This window comes from Macrobrachium rosenbergii, chromosome 2 (assembly GCF_040412425.1).
Source record: "Macrobrachium rosenbergii isolate ZJJX-2024 chromosome 2, ASM4041242v1, whole genome shotgun sequence".
Taxonomy (NCBI): Eukaryota; Metazoa; Arthropoda; class Malacostraca; order Decapoda; family Palaemonidae; genus Macrobrachium; species Macrobrachium rosenbergii.
The window spans coordinates 39,978,680-39,998,044 of record NC_089742.1 but is presented as its reverse complement, the minus strand read 5'-3'; the positions used below and the strand labels follow the sequence as shown (position 1 = coordinate 39,998,044).

Genomic DNA, 19,365 nt, shown 5'->3' with positions numbered 1-19,365 from the left:
AAACTTTGATAATAAGAAATGACGGCTGTAAATGCTACATCTGCCCGGCAAGGAAAGTAAATCCTCATTAAGAGTTAGTTTGAGTAGTTACATAATTTATTATGCTGTCGATCGTATGTTAATGATGTATAATATTGTTTATCATCCCTGTTTAGGTCAGTTATCTCTTTATTGAGATACCTGGGTAAACTGGGGAATTCCTGGCTTGAAGTATAGCGTATTTCAAAGCACATGCATTATCAATGACTGAGTTTTGAGCAAAAGATATCCAAAAGCATTCAACTGTGAATCAAGGGAAAATTCACTTCACGTCTTTTATTGCAGTTGTGTCCTTGATAATAAGTTTCCGAGGTTACAGCTGAATTACTTGCACGATAGACACAATTAGAAAAAAAAATCATGATTTCAAGGGGGGTTCCCTCTTTTCATTAGTGAACGCCACCTTTTTATGTATTGCCAGAGGTTGAATAAAACCTTTTAGTTTATCTGTTGTTTAGAAATTTGATTATTTTAGTCATAATATCATGATACGGATAGAATTTTATATCCATAATTTTGATGGGCATCAGGAAATCTTTTATAAAAGAAAATGAGGGTTTTCAGTTGATAATGGGAGTTGACAGTTGCCAATTATTGTTATTAATACTGGTTATTTCAACTTACACTTTGGGAAGTTGTACAGTCTCTGCTCCCTGCCTCGTCGACTGTTAACTTGGTGTCTACAATGTACAGTACGTACATTTGTGATGTATAAGAAATTGTAGATACATGGCACTGCCACATTTCAACTTCCAATGGGAGATTAAGGTTTGCATAAATCGGTTTTTTTCTTTTTTTTTTTACGTTATTGCTTCAACCTCTTGGTAGGTAGCCTCCCCATATTGGCTAGGTAACTAGCCTAGTTTGGTGGGTTCGAAGTCATGGTAAATATGTAAATTTATGACAGCCGAGACATAAGCCATAAATGTTTTTAAGTGCTTAGCTTATATTTTGTGCTTACATAGTTGCTACAATATGTACAAACTACGTGTGTTCGTGTTTTCTCAAACCTTCTAGCTTAAATGCTGTCCTATGGAGAGAATTTGACAGACAAGTATGGTAAAAATATTGCCACCCCAAACAGAATTCAACATAATCGGGGGTCAAAAGAAGGTGGACAATTTTGGTGCTTATTTTCCCTTAGTGAATATAAGGTTATTTTTCGGAAGACTCCAGCCACCTCCCACATTATAATTTCTATTTTTCTTTGGTAAAACACATCAAAACACGAAATTTCTTTTCGATGCATAACCTTCGCAAATGCCTAATAACAGAAAAATAATCAAATTACTACTTGTAAGACAATACCGGTCCCCCACCCTCCTCCAAAGCTAATACGGCAAAATTGTAACCAGTAAACACCCCTAGGTTACATTAGGTTGACATTTTTAAGTTCTTTTAGTGCCTTATCATTTCCTATCCATTTTTGGATGAAAAACCCAAAATGGTTTTTCATGCAAAATTGGCTAGCTGGAGTCCTTTGAAATGGCTGGCTGGGGTCTTCCGAGAAATTACCGAATATAGGTCAAGGGGCGAGTTATCAATACACTGTAATGACCAGGGATTGTAACATGCCTTTGTGCTTTCTTGAAGCCTTATTTTGATTTGAATGTTTAGTGTTTCGATAACTCGCAAGCTCCCTTTTCACGCTTAACAGTACGTGCACTGTTTCTTTCCTGCGTTTAAGGACATAGGTTTGTTATTTGTAATCAGTTAATACAGCCGAATTTTTCATGGTTATCTGAGCGCCCAGATATTTTTAAACTTCATACCAGTTGTCTTCATAATAGTTACCTTATAAAAGTAACATACCAGTGAATTATTTCATATGCATTAATTGAACATAAATATAGTTTTCTGTTGTATTATGAAACATTCAGTATATATTTAGTAATTGTAACCAATATCTAAAACAATTTTTAAATAGAATACTTATCCGTCAGGAGTCTAGTGCTGTACCCCCCTAAAGCTATATGTTTATAGACATGCAGTGACTGACATTGGCACAAGCCAAACAAATACATGCATGTATTTCTTGTTAACAGCTGAATATTGCAAGCACAGTACAACCTCATCCTGGCAAACCACAGCCAAACTCAAAGGGCTGTAACAAATGTATGGAGATCTATGAATTCAAGGAAAGTTTCCCATCTGCCAGATATGATTATAACACCATAGGTAAGGTTAAACTGAGCAGATCTTATGAAGGTAAAGACATCCCCACCCCATTTTAGGATTAGGACGCAGTGCCCAATATTATGGTAGGTTAGGATAGGATGTTTCCCTGTACTATGTTTTACACATGATATACAGCAAAATAGGCCATGTCAGGCTGATGGGTGGCAAAACACATTTTGGTAATTCTAAGCCGGCTGTCCGCGGTGAGCTAGACTATGGCAATTGACGTTTTTCTATGTTATTTTACTTGCTTTACAAAATTTAAAGTAATATTTTGTTGGCCGGCTGTAACTAAGCTGTCATTGACCTTTGAAGACTTCGCTATTTTTGAGATTGCCCTAATTTAGGTAGATCTAAGCCAGCATTCCCGCGGCAAGCCCCCACCCTCCATAGCTAATCGACAAAATTGTAAAACTAGTAAAACCCCTAAAAATACCAACATAACGTACCTAGAGGTGTTTACTGTTGCAATTTTTGCGTATATGGAGAGGGGGCTTGCGCGAACTACGGGCTTAGACCTACCCTGGTTGGTAATTCAATTCAGTGTAGTCTTCAAGGTCAATCTGCACTTTAGTTACAATTGGGCGACAAAATATTACTTTAAATATTTGTAAAAAAGCAAGTAAATAACATAGAAACGCAAATTGCCACAGTCTAGCTCACAGTCTGATCAACTTAGAATTACCCCCATTTTGTCAGTAGGACCTATTGGCCAAGGTGTAGCCTATATTAAGGAAGCTAGGTTAGGATGTATCCTTGTAATTGCCCTTGCTGCATTGTGCATTACAATTTGTTTTGAACCATGTAAGCTTCTGACTGCTGATCTTGTGGTGAATGCTTATCTGCATTTCCTGTTAGTGCAGTTCATAAGTCCCATTTCCCATGTGGGCCCCCAGTAATTGTCATCTACAGGGGTTAGGGGAACAGTAATGCATGGTTTGCACCAGAGTAATAAAACAGTTGGAAGACTATGAGCTATATCTTTTGAGGTATCAGTTTACTGTATATAGTTCCAACAAAAAGCATGAAGTTTTGGGATGGGCACTAACAGGGATACAGCCAAACCTAACCTTCCCCACTCATTCCTAATAGGTAAGGGGTTTCTTGCCTTATATATGAGAGGCTGAAGTCTGTGGCTCAGTATCAAGATGGTACTGTACAGTGCTTGCAATATTTGGGTGTTGGTGTAGCACATTTTTAAGGCTCCAGGAGAAATTAATGTAGTTATTCCTGTTGTCAAACCCAATCACTGATTTAAAGAAAAAAAAAGGGGGGGGCCTGGGTTAGATTCAGTAGGTGAGGCATTGTACTGTATAGCCAGAAGAATTACTCTCTCATTTGTTCAGAACTTTTTTTGTGTAGTTTTTGGTTTTTAAACTTTTGCTAATACATTAACAGAAATTCAATCATCAAAGACTGCCAGGTGTTTGAAAGTAAGTTAACAGTCATTGCTAAATGGTAAAGTTATGTGACATCAGTATTCATAATAGGCTATGTGTTGGGTTAGGATAATGTACTAGTTTACACAGGGAGTATTCCTGTATAGTATATATATGTCTGTCTGGCAACAGTGTAAATAAGTAGTCAGATGGGCCGATTGTTCTATGACAGGATTAGGAATTTTTTTGACCTGGCAGTGGAGTAAAACTGAAACTGTACTTGCATCTAGGGAGTTCTTTGTTTGCCAGCAAGATCAGTCACTATTTTCATTGGTGGGCCACAGTGGCACAGCATCACTGGCTGTATAACCCCCCATGAATTGCTGCGCCCTTTCCAGTTGGAGGCAATGAGAGAGGCCAATCAGTTTTGCTTACATGTAAATTTCTTATTGACCTGCCTACAGTAAATGTCTTGAGACCACTCACTGGCACCTAAACAGTCATGCTGTGGCGTGAGTGCAGGGGACTGCATGGTAATCACGAGATTCTTAAGATTCATTTTTGGTGTTTGTAATCATCCTTAGACATCATGTCCTCAGAAGTGTTCATATGGTAGTAATATAAGTCCTATAAACATTCATTATATTCTGTATTGATTTCTTACCAAATAATAAGAGAAGTTTGCTGTTGTTTGTATTGTAACGATCCTGATAATGTTTGTGAAAGTGTGAACATTTCTTCTTTCAACGTCACTTGCTTCTGTACTTTTGTTATTCATAATCTGTGAAATTACTTTAAATATTAAATTTCTTACGAACATAATTAAAAATGAGGGTAATAACATTTTCATTATTGTCATCCTTTAACAGATTAAAAGTGGTCAAGCAAAGTGTCCATGTTTTGTGAAGTGCAAAAGTGTTGTAGAGGGTGAAATGACAGACGCTAGTGACAGAGGAGTACAAAATAAAGGGGGAGGATGAACATAGAAACAGTTTACCTTCTGAATCAGAACTCAAGATCTGTGATGGTATGTACCTTTAGTTTTAACATCTGTAGCATCCTTATGTATCCGTTCATAATTTTGTTGTGTATAAGCTCAACATTTATTTCAGGCTACTACATTAGAAAGTTTATCAATCAAGGTTTCTTCTCTCAGATTCGTAAGTTAGCCTGCATCCATTAGCAATACATTTACATAGTCAGTACATGATGGTTGTCTCCCATAAATTTGTATGTAGCTTCCTGCATACACCTCTCCCCTCCCTGCAGCCCCTCCCCCAAGGTTAGATAATGCCACTGTTGATAGGTTATCAGGGCCAGTGGTTCATGTTCACAGGTTTTTTGAAAGTACTTGATTTGTTGATTGAGATCATCATTTCACACAGTTTTCCGACAAAGCTAATTAAAGCTTTATAGGAAGTGAGGAAGCTGAGTAGTAGTGACAGGTAAAGCCTTTCCTGTGTGCACTAGGTTTAGTTTGCCTGCAGTGCAGCTGTTTCAGTTGTTTCCTAATCATTCATCACACCAGTAGTTGCAGATTGTTTGCTTTTCAGCTGATGCAGCTTATCAGAATGATCAGTTAGTAAGACATCTGTCTAGTACTGGCTAATTTACCTTGCTGCTGCTCCTGGCAGAATAGTATCATTGATGATTGTGAAATCTGTATTGTGATGGTGATAGAATGAGATTAGCATTGCTATTCTGTGATTGCATTGGTAGGGAGGTTTGTCTTCCCTTGCCTTCATGCCTTGACTTGAAAAGCCTGCCAAACCTTGGAAGACAATTTGTTCCTACACAAATACAAACCCTTGGTCTTCACATATGGAAATACCTTCAGCGCAGATGGAAACCAGCCATTCAATTCTAACAAGGTTGTTAGGTAGTTAACTACCAGATGGTTGGGTGGGGGATACCCACCCCTCTGTCATGCAGTGCATTCACTTACCATCTGGCTGTCTCCGGAGCTGCACACACTCATTCTGCTCTGCCTGCTGGTTGGTTTTTGCCATACCATTCTTAGTTTTTTTCCTTGTTCTTTGTTTGATTCTTGTATAAATTTTGTGTATATTTAATATGCAAACCCGTGAATCATATCAGCCAAAGGAGGGGAAGCCTCATGTCATGTGGCAAAGCCCTGGCATAGGCAGTGTGCCTTGTAAACCCTTCCTCTCTCCCATCGAAATTGATCCTCAGTTGTTATGCACCCATTGCTGATGGCATGAATGCAGTTAAGATAACCCTTGTGATGAGTGTCGTGTTTGGCCCTTGGTGTAATGGGTACAGTTCACCAGGAAAAGGAAGTACAAGAGGAAGGCGGCTTCCCGGATGTCGTTGGAGGGTTACACGCCCCCGGTGACACTGACGATCGCCAACCCGTCTAGTTCCTTCCTTCCTTCTGGTGGAGCTGCCTCTCATTGCTACTTAGAGAGAGTCACTCCCTCACAATCTCCTTTTCTCCAGTCAATAAAGAGTCTGTTGGGGGGGGGACAGTGGACCAGGATGACGTCTCCCAGGCGGTCTCTGTTTGCTTGGGGAGGGGGAATCCCCCTCAGAGTGAATGGAGACAGTCTTATCTAACCGGACTTTTTCAGGTTTGGGGAGATTCAACATTCGCTAGGGGAACTTGGGAGCTCTGGCCCTCCCTAGCTCTCCCCAGAGAGCCTTCAGTCAGGGAGTTGATATCACACCTCAGTGCTGCCAAGTCTACTCCTTTGATTGCTGCTTCTGCAACCATGACTACGGCCACGTTTACAACGTCGACTGGGACCACAGCCATGGCCAATCACCTGGTGCTGATTCCGTTGATCTCCATGCTCCCTCCGACATCCTCCTCCTCAGGGGATGTACTCCTCCAAGCCTTGGTGGAAAACTACCAACATAACAAGAAGTCGAAGAAGAGACCATGCAGTTCATCTTTATCGTCAAGTTCCAGCTCTTTCTCCCCTTCTTCCAAAGGTCCCTTTACATGGACAGAATGAAGGAAGGAGGAGGTCGCTTCTCCCTACCGTAAGAAGGCCTTTGCACGATCTGCCTTCTTCCACAGAAGAGGCATTGGGGTCTCTTGCTTGCTCCCCCATGTCCATGGAGATGGGAACTGTACCATGGGGTTCTTCGGATCCACTTGTCGCAGGAACAACAGGTGCACCGGCCTCCATAGATACCCGTGTAGCCAATACTGGTCCCCGAAGAGGCCACTGCAGACCAACAAGTTGACCCAGACCTGGTTTGCCTAGGTCTGGGTCTGTCACTAGACCAACTCTGTGCAGAGGGAGTCTACCTCTCACAGCAGGAGTCAGCAGCCTTGGAATTGACTACCATGGCAGCATTCCAAGCAGTCTCTTGGCTAGATTGGTGGACTCTGTCCATGTCCAGGATCGCTTTCTCCTCGTCTTCAAGTTCAAGGAACCCTGAAGAGGAAGCTACGTTCAAGAGACTGATGCTTTCTTTTCTGGAGGTAGGGCAGTTTCCTACTTAGCCCACCAGACAGCAAACCTGTGAGCTAACTTGGTGTTGAGGAGGAGGGGCGCCAGTCCTGTTTCAGATCTCAAAATCCGTTGGTCTGAGTCGGCCTGGCCTTGAGGAATGAACCATTGCTTTAGTTTCCACATGCGTCTTTCATAGAGGCGAGTGGATGCGCTGATAGACAGATGACGAGCCAATGACAATGACTGTCTTGTCCACTAGGCAGTGGCAAAGACCTCCCAGGCCTTCCACGTGCCACCGGCCAACCTCGGGTAGGTTGGCACTTCCTCTGCGGATCGTAAGTCCCAGGCTTCGAAGGACCTTGGCAGGAATACCCAGCCTTCTTGCCCCCACCAGGAAGGCGTGCAGCATCCCCTTCAGCCCGTAACCGGGGAGAGGGCAAGGGCAAAAGAGTGGGAGGACAATATTGCATTCCTCCCCATGGCTGTCAATGGGGGCAGTTGTCTGTCAAGCCATTGGGCAACATGGCAGCGATATGGGCAAGAGACCTGATGATGAACCCACAGTCACCTCCAAACATATGTTCCCGGCTCACTTGAAGGATCTCACCCTGTGGGGAGAGGTGGAAGTCATGACAGATTGGTCTTCAGGCTTTTACAGCCATCTCTATCTCTTCGAGAAAGCATCAGAGGGATGGGGACCGGTCAAGACCTCTCTTCCCCAAATCAATTTGTTCGCCAGACTCGGTCCACGATGGAAACGACATATTCAGTGCTAATGGCCATCAGGGAGTCCGACTTCATGCTTTCGGTGGACCTGAAGGTTGCATATTTCCAAATAACCATCCATCAGTCCTCGCACAAGTACCTCCTATGTATCCTCGGGAAACAATGTACCAGTTCAGGGCATTGTTTTGGGCTCTCAACCGCTCCCTAGGTGTTCACACGAGTGTTCACCCTTGTTTTGACTTGGGCCCATTCACATGGGATATATATCCAGATATCTCGATGATTGGTTAGTCTTGGTAAGTTCTTGTTCTGGTTTGCTCTTGGACAAAGATAGACTCTCCAGTTTTGCCACACAGGAGTTGTAATAAACTTCGGAAGTCTGACCTGCAAAGGAGAGGATAATGTACCTGGGCATGCTGATAGATACCGCAGTAGTAAGAGTCTTTCCTTCAGACTCTTGTATCAGCAAGTTCAGGGAGGTGGCGCGATCATTCCTGTCACGGCAGGAACAGCCAGCTCGGCAGTGACAAGTTGTTCATGGTCACCTGTCATCCTTGGACAAGCTGGTCCCTCAGGGCGGCTTCACCTTCATTCCCTGCAGTGGAGAATGAAGGAGTTCTGGTCTCCGGCAATGGACCCCATACCTTCCCATTCTTCTTTCAAAGGAAGTGAGACAGGACTAAGCCTGGTGGCTGGAAGACAGGTACCTTGTAATAGGAGTCTCTCTTCACATTTCACTCCCGAGCTTCTGTTCTTGGATGCATCGTGATTATTTTACTGTGCCACTTAGATGAACCAATAACTTCTATGTCTGTACCATTGTAACTCTTGGCTTTGTCCGGTTTATCACCAGGTTAGGTATTGTGTTTGCTACTCATTCTGAAATTGTCACATCTGCAGCTCTGTGTATCTGCATGGGTGTGTTTCCCATATATTTCTGTTCATGCCAAAAGACGTTCCTGTGCAACTTTGTTCACAGAATTGTGAAATGCAAATTCATTTACTTCTGTTGTCTTATGTGCACTTTCTTCATTTGTGCTAGATCAGCCATCTGAAGTCATGGTTCTATTGATCTGTTTAGTGGTCTTTTGATTAGCAGATCTACATTGACTCAATAAATGACATGTGGACAAGATTTTTTTCTGAACAAGTGTTGGAAAAACATTTTTTACTCTGACTCTTCATTCCATTCCTTGCATACTGTCAGTGTGTAAAGTGTGAATAACTGTGACAAAAAAATGTGAATTCTGCACTGGATAGTACCTATTGTTTGTCTGCCTATCATAGCTGTTTTATTCCTGTGCGTATTGCTCTATATGTACATGACTGTACTATACAACAGTACTATCCATGCTTAATACAGGATATAACAAATTCTCTCTTTTTGATTGTGTTGTATCATTATTAGGAATTTATAAAGAAAAAATGGTGTTGCATACTGATTTATGTGCTTGCATGCAGTACAGTAATACTGTTCTTTTCTACCTAGATGATCATGACAATGGTTTTGTCTATATGAAGCATCAAGATTGGATTGTTGGTTAATATTTTAAGGGGACCCTTGTTGTAGATTATTTTTGGTATAAGTAGGACTTCAAGAAATGTGATAAGTTTGGTTTGTAACCACATAGGGTGAAGCTATGATTGACGATGAGGAGGCTGTTTAAAGTGTCCCCAGGTATCCTGTAAGATCTTTTTTGGGGCTATGTGAATGCCAAGCCATATCCTTAGTATGGATGAGTTAGACCTCTTCTGGAAGATGTAAAATTCCTGTATGTGCTCTTACCTTTGGATGAGATGACTTCTTCAGCATTCAAGGTAGATGAGAATATTGCCTTTGTGTTTGTTTCCAGTTTAGTTGTAGATCTCAAACTAATATCCTTTTATCAGAAATTCCAGTACTTTTAGTGGGGTTGCCTGTAAGCAGCTTTGTGTGACGGGAAACTCAAGTCAAAGTGTTGATGACAACACCCATTAACCATTCCTACACAGCTGGCTATGTTTCTTTGTACTTTTGGATAATACATTGCTGGAATAAAACCAATTGATTCATCTGTCTTCTAGATAATACCTTGTCATCCCAAGGCAATGGACCGCCTGATTGTTTCCTCCCAACACCACCAATTTTGTCTAGCCTGTGGACCACAGCATTACTATATGTCTGAAGTGGAAGATGATGGTCCAATTTCCTGGACCAAGAAATGAGTTTTGAAAAGAACTCGATGATTGAAGAGGCAGTGTATTTCATTGTAGATGCCTGGAATAAGTGGAAGGTACTGAGCCGAATGTTTCCACAATATGTATTTTTGCCCAAGAATCTCCCCCAGGGTCATCGTTAGATTGTCGCTCAGAAAGGTGGACAAAAGAGGATTACACTTGAGGCATTTGGGCACTGTCCTCTCATTATCTGAAACTTGAACCATAACAGTTGCGATGGAAATTAAGGTTCCTTGCACTGTCACTTTGCCCTTCACCTTTATTGTCTTCTTCTCCTTCTTCTTTTTCTTCTTTTGCTGTCCAATGCCTAATCACATGATGTTGTGGGTTTGTAGGTTAGGAAAAATACAAATGTCTGTTTAATTTGTCATATTTGTTGCTGTTTTCACATTTAAGAATAAGTTTTTGGAACTGAGTAGTCTCACGAAGTTTGTAACGAAAAGAGTAGTAACAATTTTATATTCTTAAGAGGTCTGAATGATAGATGTCCATCAGTTCCATAAAGTTTGATTGGTCAGTTTTATTTCATTCATAATTGATAATGGTCTTTTACAGTTGCTTCTGTAAGCTGCAATAAGTTCGTATTGTGTCATAAAACAGATTTCTTTAAAATTTATTCCTGTGTTATTATTAAAGGTTCAGTAAAGCTTGACTAATGGAGTAGAAGAGATTTTTGCAGTTTTCAGTGAATAGCTTTTTATTTCATTTCAGGATTCCCATAAAACTGTGAGAAAAACTTCTTCAGCATCCAAATGATTACTACAAAACAGAGGAAATGTTCTTTTTACCAAAGCTTCATACTGAAAGGCTGGTGAGAAAGCAGCATTAATTTGCAATTTGCCTTTAATGGTAGGTGTTCATACATGAATTTCATGCACAATTTCTTTTTACAAAATCATTAAGAGGAATGAAGACCACACTCGCTCTAATTCATAGGCCTCAGTAATTACCATTAATACATAAAACCACACCCTTCATATCATACTTCTTTATGCCATTGTAACAGTGCATATAGATTTGCCAGCAGGTTGTCTCGCTGAGCTCTCTGGTTGTCTGGCAGTCACACCATCATTTGCAAGAATCCACCCTCCTCCACTCCTCCATATATGTTATATGCATTGCCCTTAGCAGTCTTTTAGGATTTTTTTTTTTTTTTTTATTTGAAACTGGTGTTTTTGTTATTTTTCCTACTTCATAATTATAATGCCATCTCCAGACCTCTGCATCTGAAATATCAATGGAGTTTTGTTCTTTGCTCACTGTAATAATCCAAGTTTCCATATACAGTGCTCCCTTTTTTATGCATTTCACATTTCCGTGTTTCATTTTGTTGGACTTTTGTGGAACACATCATTCACTTGTCCGTGGGGGAAATTTCACTAAATTGGAGATTTTTCGTTGGTTTGTATCTCTAAAATGATCACTAATTCTTTTTTTTTTTGTAGAGCAACAATATTTATTAACTAATTACTGTATTTTCATTAAAATGTATGTACAGTGTACTAAAGGCTGTGGTTTTACATCGAAGTCTAAGGACAGTATAAATGGATTCTGTAAGTGATTTTTTTTTTCTTCTTTCTTTTTCATTAAAGTATATGTATATTGTTTGAGAAGAGAAAGAGAACTGTGGTTTTACATCGAAGTCTAAGCACAGTATAAATGGATTCTGTAAGTGAAATAACATTTCAGTGATATTCTACTGTTTTCTTATATTGAAGGATATTATACTTTTTTCTTTTGTTAAAGGATATTATACTGTTTGAGAGAGAGAAACTGTGGTTTTTATATAAGTAACTTACCAAGTAATTACATAGCTAACAATTTCAAATAACCACCAGCTAAATTTGAAAATTTGTAGTAGCAATTCTTTTGTTTACTGTATCTTGGTGTAAGTAGCTAGCCCCGCCCACTTTTGGGAAGAAGAGGAACAACATAGCAAGTAGGTAATTTCTGCTGGCTTTCAACAAAGGTGGTGAGCAGTAGCTATGGTAATTTGGATTTTTGTAGGCTTTACTGATTATTTTCCTAGGAAGATCAGTATTATTTAGTCAGGTTGACTTAATTAGACAATTTACAGAATTTTGATTCTTGTTTGGACTTACTTTTCACTTACTTTGACAATGTCTGGCCGCAAGGTGCATCAAGCACTTTCGTTATTGCAGGAAAGGCTGCGTCCGAGTTGGCTTCTGCCAAGTACGATTTACATTCTGTGTGTGCTAGTTGCAGGGCCAAGTGTGCTCTAGATCTTGCACCCTTTTTTGACTGGGACCTAAACAGTGGAAGATTTTAACTTCGCCTTTCAAATTGGAAAAAGCACAATTAGGAAAGCTAGTGCTAGGAGTGACAAGTCTTTAGCTAGTCAGCATTCTTTGAAATCATCTGATGTTCCTGTAATTTCTGTTATGTATCTTAATCTCGGTCCTTCAGCTTTACGACCTGTTCCCGTTCCCAGCTCTCATACTTCCAACCCCAATGCCATTGCCACTCATGAAGCGAAGTTTGATCAGAAGTTTGAATTACTAATGCATCCCATGTCTCAGTTGGGTGATTCAGTTCATCAAATTATGAACCATGAATGTAGTGCTCATAGTGAAGTGTTAGTGGAGTAGCTGGCTGTCTGTCCCGCCGACTGTCCTAGGCGAAGGTTCTTGTAATACTCCCCCACAGTTGGGAGAAGTCATACCGGAGGCCCAAGGAAGGTCGGTGGGGTCTGCACCTGTTGCAGATATTTGTATTATGCTACCGGGGAAGTTCCCTCTCTGGGTGTGTCTGCCTCCACCCAGGGGGACTTCTTTGGACTCATTGAAGCCTCCTATAGGTCTGCCTTTTCTGGACTCTTTGAAGCCTCCCGTAGGTCTGCCTTTTCTGGACTCATTGACGTCCTGTAGGTCTGCCTTTTCAGCGGCAAAGGTGATGTTCTCTTCTGCTGAACTTGATCACCTGTTGAACATTTTCAAAAAGTTTTGAAGTGACCAGTTTCCTGGATTGGGCAGTGGGCTCCCTGGCCAAGAAAATCCAGGACTTTCCTTCTGTTCCCATGGATTTATCTTCGGATCTTCTGGGCTTACTTTCCTGTATGGACGGGAGTTAGAGATGCCTCTCAGGAATTGATCTCAACGCACGATATGGGTATTAAGAAGAGAGAGCTTTGGTGCTCTTATACATCCAATGTGGTCTTGTCTGCACAGAAACTGGCTCTTCTGTTCTCTCCTCTAGTGCATGGCTTCCTTTTCCCTCAGGCAGTGGTTAATGGTATCACTTCTGACTTGCAAAAGGAGTCAACGCAAGATCTCCTGACCCAGTCTTCTAAACATGCTCGAGAGAATTTTTCCTTCAGTACCAAGTCTTCCCCTCCTACGCAGTGCCAGCCCTTTCGAGGCGCAAGGCAAAGATTTCAGTTTAGGCCTCATGCTAACGTCCGTTTCTCCTCCAGGGCCATCAAAAGTTTTCATTCAAACCTTCTTCCAAAAAGTGAGGAAAGTTTTCCCCGTGCAGCAGTGGGTCCCAGACTCCTCCTTTTTTGGGAAGAATGGAGCAAGAGAGGAGCAGAAAAGTGTGTAATAGAGATACTCAAGAACGGACACTCTATTCCCTTCATAGATTATCCACCGTTAGTCAAGAAACCCATCGCATTAGCCGCATTTTTGAAAGGCTCAAGAAGGTTTTCGGCCTCTCAGAAGGTGGTTTCTGGTCTTCTTCAAAAAGAGTGATGAGGAAGTCACGGATGTAGAATCGGAGGGCTTTTACAATCGCCTTTTCATTGTTCGAGTTTTCAGGAGGGGATGGAGGCCAGCTGGATGTCGGTGCACTGGGATGTCTCCGTGCGGAAGACAAAATTCAGAATGAGTCGAACCTCTCAGTTCTTGCATCCATTCATCAAGGGGACTGTATGGACTCCATAGACATGCAAGATGCGTACTTCCGTGTCCCCATACATCCAGACTCAAGGAAGTACCTTTGCTTTGTCTTTCAGAACCAGATTTTTCAGTTCCGGGCACTATGCTTCGGACTTTCGACAGCCCCTCAGGCTTTCACTGACATTCTCGCTCTGTAGCATGTTGGCTCCATTTAGTGGGCATCAACATTGCCATCTATCTGGACGACTGGCTCATTCGTTCTCCCTCAAAGGAAGATTGCACGGGGGGGCATTCAAAAGACTCTTGCCTAAGCGAAGGAGTTAGGACTTTTGATCAACCTTCAAAAGTCTTAGCTAATTCCATCATAACAGATAGTGTATTTGGGAATGAGTCTAGATTCTTGTCTTTTCAGGCTTTAACTGCTTTTAAGGGGATAGAATCCTGTCTAAAGACGATAGATGAGTTTCTTGTTCTTCAAATGTTTTCGGCCAACAAGTGGATGAGCCTCCTAGGACATTGGCTTCCAACAAGCAGTTTGTCTCCTCGGGGAGACATTCACAAGAGGGTACTCCAGTTTTACCTCAGAGACAATTGGGACCGTGAAATCACGGACTTCGTTTGTGTTTAATCACCCAAGACATCAACATCATCTGCTTTGGTGGAGATCCAAACAGGCTACTGGAAGGAAAGTCTGTCTTTGCTCTGAACCCTGACCTGAGCTTCTATGCAGACACATCCGACTTTGGTTGGGACGTGATCCTGGGTAACAAGGAAGTCTCCGGAAGGTGGATATCGGAGCAGGAAACTTAGGCATATAAACTTGAAAGAACATTGCTGAGTCAGTCTCAGGATTGCAAGCCTCGCTTAGGAAGTTCAAGACAAGACCATTGCAATGCATTCGGACAATACGACCACCCTGGCCTACATAAGCAAGCAAAGGGGAACTCGCTCCTTCTCCCTCTGTGAGGCAGCGCAAGACCACCTTCTCTGGGCTCATCAAAATCAGACAAGGATGGTAGAGTTTTTGTGCGAAGACAAGGTGAATGTACTAGCAGACCAGCTGAGTCACAGCAACCAGGTGATTCCCACGGAATGGACGTTGGACCCAGTGTTATGCTTAGAGTTGTGGAAGCTGTGGGGAAGACTGACAATAGACCTGTTTGCAACCTCCAAAAATCACCACATTCCACTTTATTGTTCTCCAGTTCCAGATCCCGCAGCTTGGGCAATGGATGCCATGCTGTTGGACTGGTCCAACAAGAGCCTGCATGCATTCCCTCCCTTCGGGATGGTAAGGGAAGTGACAAACAAATTCCAGTCTCATGAGAATGCTTCAATGATTCTCATAGATCCCTTTTGGCCTCTTAAAGGGGAATGGTTTCGAACCTTATAAGTCTCTGAGCGATTTCCCAGACTACTTCCTCCAAAACTGCAAGCTTCTGAGACAAGCCCCATCTCAGGCAATTCCATCAGGGTTATCCGCTAGCTCTGACCAGGATTCAAACTATCAAGAGAGCTCACCGGGCTAAGGGATTTTGGAAACAGCTGCACCTGACTGGCTGTAGATGCAGGAATAGTCTTCAGCCAGTGTCTGCAAGCAAGTGGTTGTTTCCGCACCTGGTGCCGAGCAAATCATGATTCTTCTTCTGAGACAAGCCCTTTGTTGGCGATCGGTTGAGCTTCGAACCCGTCATTCGATGGGCGAAGTTTAATTCCATAGCCGGCTGATAAAGGATAAGAGAATTTATTCTGGTGATAGAAATTCATTTCTAGCTTCTCAATGTGTTCCGGATTCCACAATAAGCTGTAGGTCCATTGCTAAGTAACCAGTGGTTCTTATGCAGCGTAAACAAGGCTAATCCTTCAGACCAGCCCTAGGAGCTGTTAATCAGCTCAGTGGTCTGAGCCAAAACTAGGTATACTTAACTTTCTTCTTCTGAGACATCTTTAACAGAGATCTCCAATTTTCTGTTGTTCCTGAGAACTTCTAAAGGCTTGTCCTCATCCGCTATCAAAGGTTATAGGGCAATAGAAGCCTAGATATTTCTTCGGATCGGGATTTATCCGAACTTGTTAAATCGTTCATTACCACGAAGCACAAAGATTCACAGCAAGTTTCATGGAACCTGGACGTGATTGATACTAATGGCCTTCAGGTCCAACCTTTGAACCTATTGATTCTGCTTCGCTGAGGACTTAACGAAGAAGACTTTAGACCTAGTAACCTTAGCTACAGCCAAGAGAGAGAGATACAAGCTCTGGATAGGAGAATCAGTTTCTCTAATGGAGATGCGATTTGCTCCTTTACTCTTGGTTTTCTTGCCAAGAACAAAAATCTAGCCAAATCTTGGCTTCGTTCTCCTAGCATTTAGAACCTGTCTCAGGTGGTAGGTTCATTAGATGAGGAAAGATTCCTTTGTCTGGTATGGGCTCTAAAGTACTATCTCCATAAGACTTACAAAATAAGAGGTACGTCTGATCACATGTGGTGTTCAGTGAAGAACCCTTCGCGTCCTCTCTCGAAGAATGCCCTCTCTCTTTCTGAGAGATCTCATTCACAAGTGGGAGAAGAGCTTCTTCCCTTTCTAAGAGTAAGAGCACGCGAGATTAGAGCCGTGGCAACTTCCTTGTCGTTCAGACATAATCTTTCTCTTGCCTCCAGTCTCTAATCCTCTTATTGGAATGTCAGTCAGTTTTTTTGGCACATTATCTACGCAATGTTGAAACAGTTCTTAATGATTGCAGTACCTTGGATCCTTTATTGGTGGCTGGCACGGTGTTGTGGAAGGAAGTATAGGAAGAGTTCCTTCCATCCTTACTCTTCACCTTGATACTTGTTGAGTTTGGGGGAGCCTGGGGTACTCTGTACTGGGATAGCCTCCAGGCCTTTTAATGGATGAGTGATGGTGTTTTTAATCTTTTGGTGTAAGTATCAGCATTTTTTATCTGTTGTTGTGTCAGTACTGAGCCCAGGGCAGGGGCAAACTTTCTATACTTTGCTAGCATTCGGAGAAGTCCTTCTCTGTGAGGTACCCACTTATGCTATACTGCCACACTTCTACAGGGTAAGATGAGTGCCATCAGAGGCAGTATCTTCCTGCAGCAGCTCTCTTATCAGGTAAGGAACAACAAACATTGTATTGATGTTAAATACTCCTTTCTATTCTCAAATTATTACTTGTAATACTTGAGGTACAATAAGTCCATGAATCCCATCTCGTATCAATGTGGGAATCAGCTATGTAATTACTTAAGTTATTTATATAAAAATGACATTATAATATAAAGTTTTATATATACTTACAAGTAATTACAGAGTGGGAGCCCTCCCTCCTCCCCTCTCATGGACATTGCAACATAAACAAATTGAACCTTCTTGCTATGTTGTTCCTCATCTTCCCTGAAAGTGGGCGGGCTAGCTACTTACACCAAAATAAACAAAAGAATCGCTACCACAAATTTTCAAATTTTAGCTGCTGGTTATTGGAAATTGTTAGCTGTGTAATTACTTAGTAAGTATATATAAAACTTTATTTTATGAAAAAGTCATTTTTACATTGAAGTCTAAGCACAGTATAAATGGATTCTGTAAGTGAAATAACGTTTCATTGATATTTAGCTGTTTTTTTTTTTTCATTAAAGTATATGTAAACTGTTTGAGAGAAACAGAACTGAAGTGTTTATACATCGAAGCACACTAACTTGCCAGGGAGGAGAATTCAAAGGCACTTAAACTATGGCTAGGATGAGAATGTTGAGAGTTGCCTACGTATGAAATTCGGATTTTAAATATTTTTACGGTGATTAGAGGTGAAACATCAATAGGTGATTAGAGATGAAACATCAACAGTGTTAAAATATTCTCTTATGTACTGTTATAATATGTGTGATAATCATAGTCAACTAAACTTGTAATGAGATACGGTACAATAAATCAGACAAAGCAAAAAATATGGCAGCACTACTTACGCCAATCTGTTTTGAACTTGCTGGATTTGTTGATTTTCATGTTTTTTTATGTTTATGGTAAAGCAATTGATATTTTCATTAAAGTTTTGAGTTTCATGTGTGAAATTCAGATTTTAAATATTTTTATGTTGATTAGATCAATACAATATAAATGGATTCTGTTGGTGAAATAACATGTTATAGGTATTTTGCTATGTTTTCTCATTAAAGTACTGTATATGTATACTGAGAGAGAGAGAGAGAGTGGCACAAAAATTTTTTAATAAATTTATGGGGGATGGTGAGGACTAACCACAAAATTACGTAAACCAAGAACTTACTGTAGTATACAATTTTTTTTACCATAAATGTATTTGTACGTAATAACGAAAATACTAACATGATGTAACAACCTAGCATTCTGTTTGGAGGTATGTGTTCCGTCGTTATAAACTACCCATGTATTATAGATATGCTCTATACAGTACTAGTACTATCCTAAAATACATACCTGTACAGTAAATATATTTCAAAATCATCTTACAACATAGGAAAATATCAGCATACGTAAAATGTACACCCAGTGCATTACAGTATGCGCAGAACGATGCGCAAAGTTATGTAGGCCAAAGAAAATGTCCATCTGAATGATGGGGGACACTTAAGAGTAACAATTGTAGGCTGGTACTTAATTTTGTAACATGACTTTGAAATTATATTAGGGTGCTCTGGGATGATAGTTTGAGGTATGTTTTTGTTTGAACTGTCAAGTTTGGCGATGAACTGTTAAAATGGGCAGTTAATAGCATTTTAGGGGTGTATATAGCCTACTTAAGAGTAACAGTAGTAGGAGAGTACTGTGATGTTAGGTTACTTTGGGTATTTCGGAATGATGGTTTGGGGTGTATTTTTGTTTGAAATATTAAATTGTTTTAATGTGATAATCAAGGGTATATTTTTCTTTGAACTATCAGATTAAGCAGTGAAATGTTAAAATAGGCATTTATAAGGGTACAAGATATTTGGCAGTTATAAGCATTTTTAGAGGGGATTTTTGCAATTCCGTGATAGGTTGTGGAACCTAACCCCCGCGTAAAAATGGGGGAGCACTGTACATGATCCTCAGATACCTCTGCATTTGAAATACCAATGCATCTTTGTTCTGTGCTCATTGTAATAGTCCAAGTCTCATATTCATGAAATACTGTTGAGTATTTTTGGTTTTATAATGCTGGTAAGAACTTTAATCTGTTTATGTTTGCTGTTCTTTCAGTGACTGGAAGCAAGTTAGAGTAGTACCCATTGTTTCAGGTTTCATCTCATTCTAACTGAACGCAGATTTAATTTGTTTGATTAGTATTTCTGAAGTTTCTTCTAATGTGGTATTTTTAAAATTTTTTTTATTTCCATTCCCTCTCAAGACTTTTTTTTTTTTCTTCCCAAGATTTAAATTTTAAAACAAGGGGACCATGGGCGTTCTTCTCTAGTTGCACTGATCACTCAAAGAAAGTGTGTTGATTTTCCAATCCTCGTGCTTAAGAAGAAAATGTGAGGTAGACAATGTAAGGTATAAAAAATTAAGTTCATTTATAGGAT

General features: G+C 40.7%; 1 long non-coding RNA gene across 1 annotated transcript in view; it reads left to right on the top strand.

The window, feature by feature from the left end:
- Positions 1 to 642: 642 nt before the first annotated feature.
- Positions 643 to 19,365, top strand: part of LOC136845573 (uncharacterized) — a 24,409-nt gene continuing 5,686 nt past the window's right edge. Inside the window, exons 1-3 of the long non-coding RNA XR_010855190.1 lie at positions 643 to 807; positions 4,466 to 4,623; positions 10,676 to 10,813. This is a non-coding gene — a long non-coding RNA (uncharacterized lncRNA). The remainder of the gene's footprint in view (positions 808 to 4,465; positions 4,624 to 10,675; positions 10,814 to 19,365) is intronic.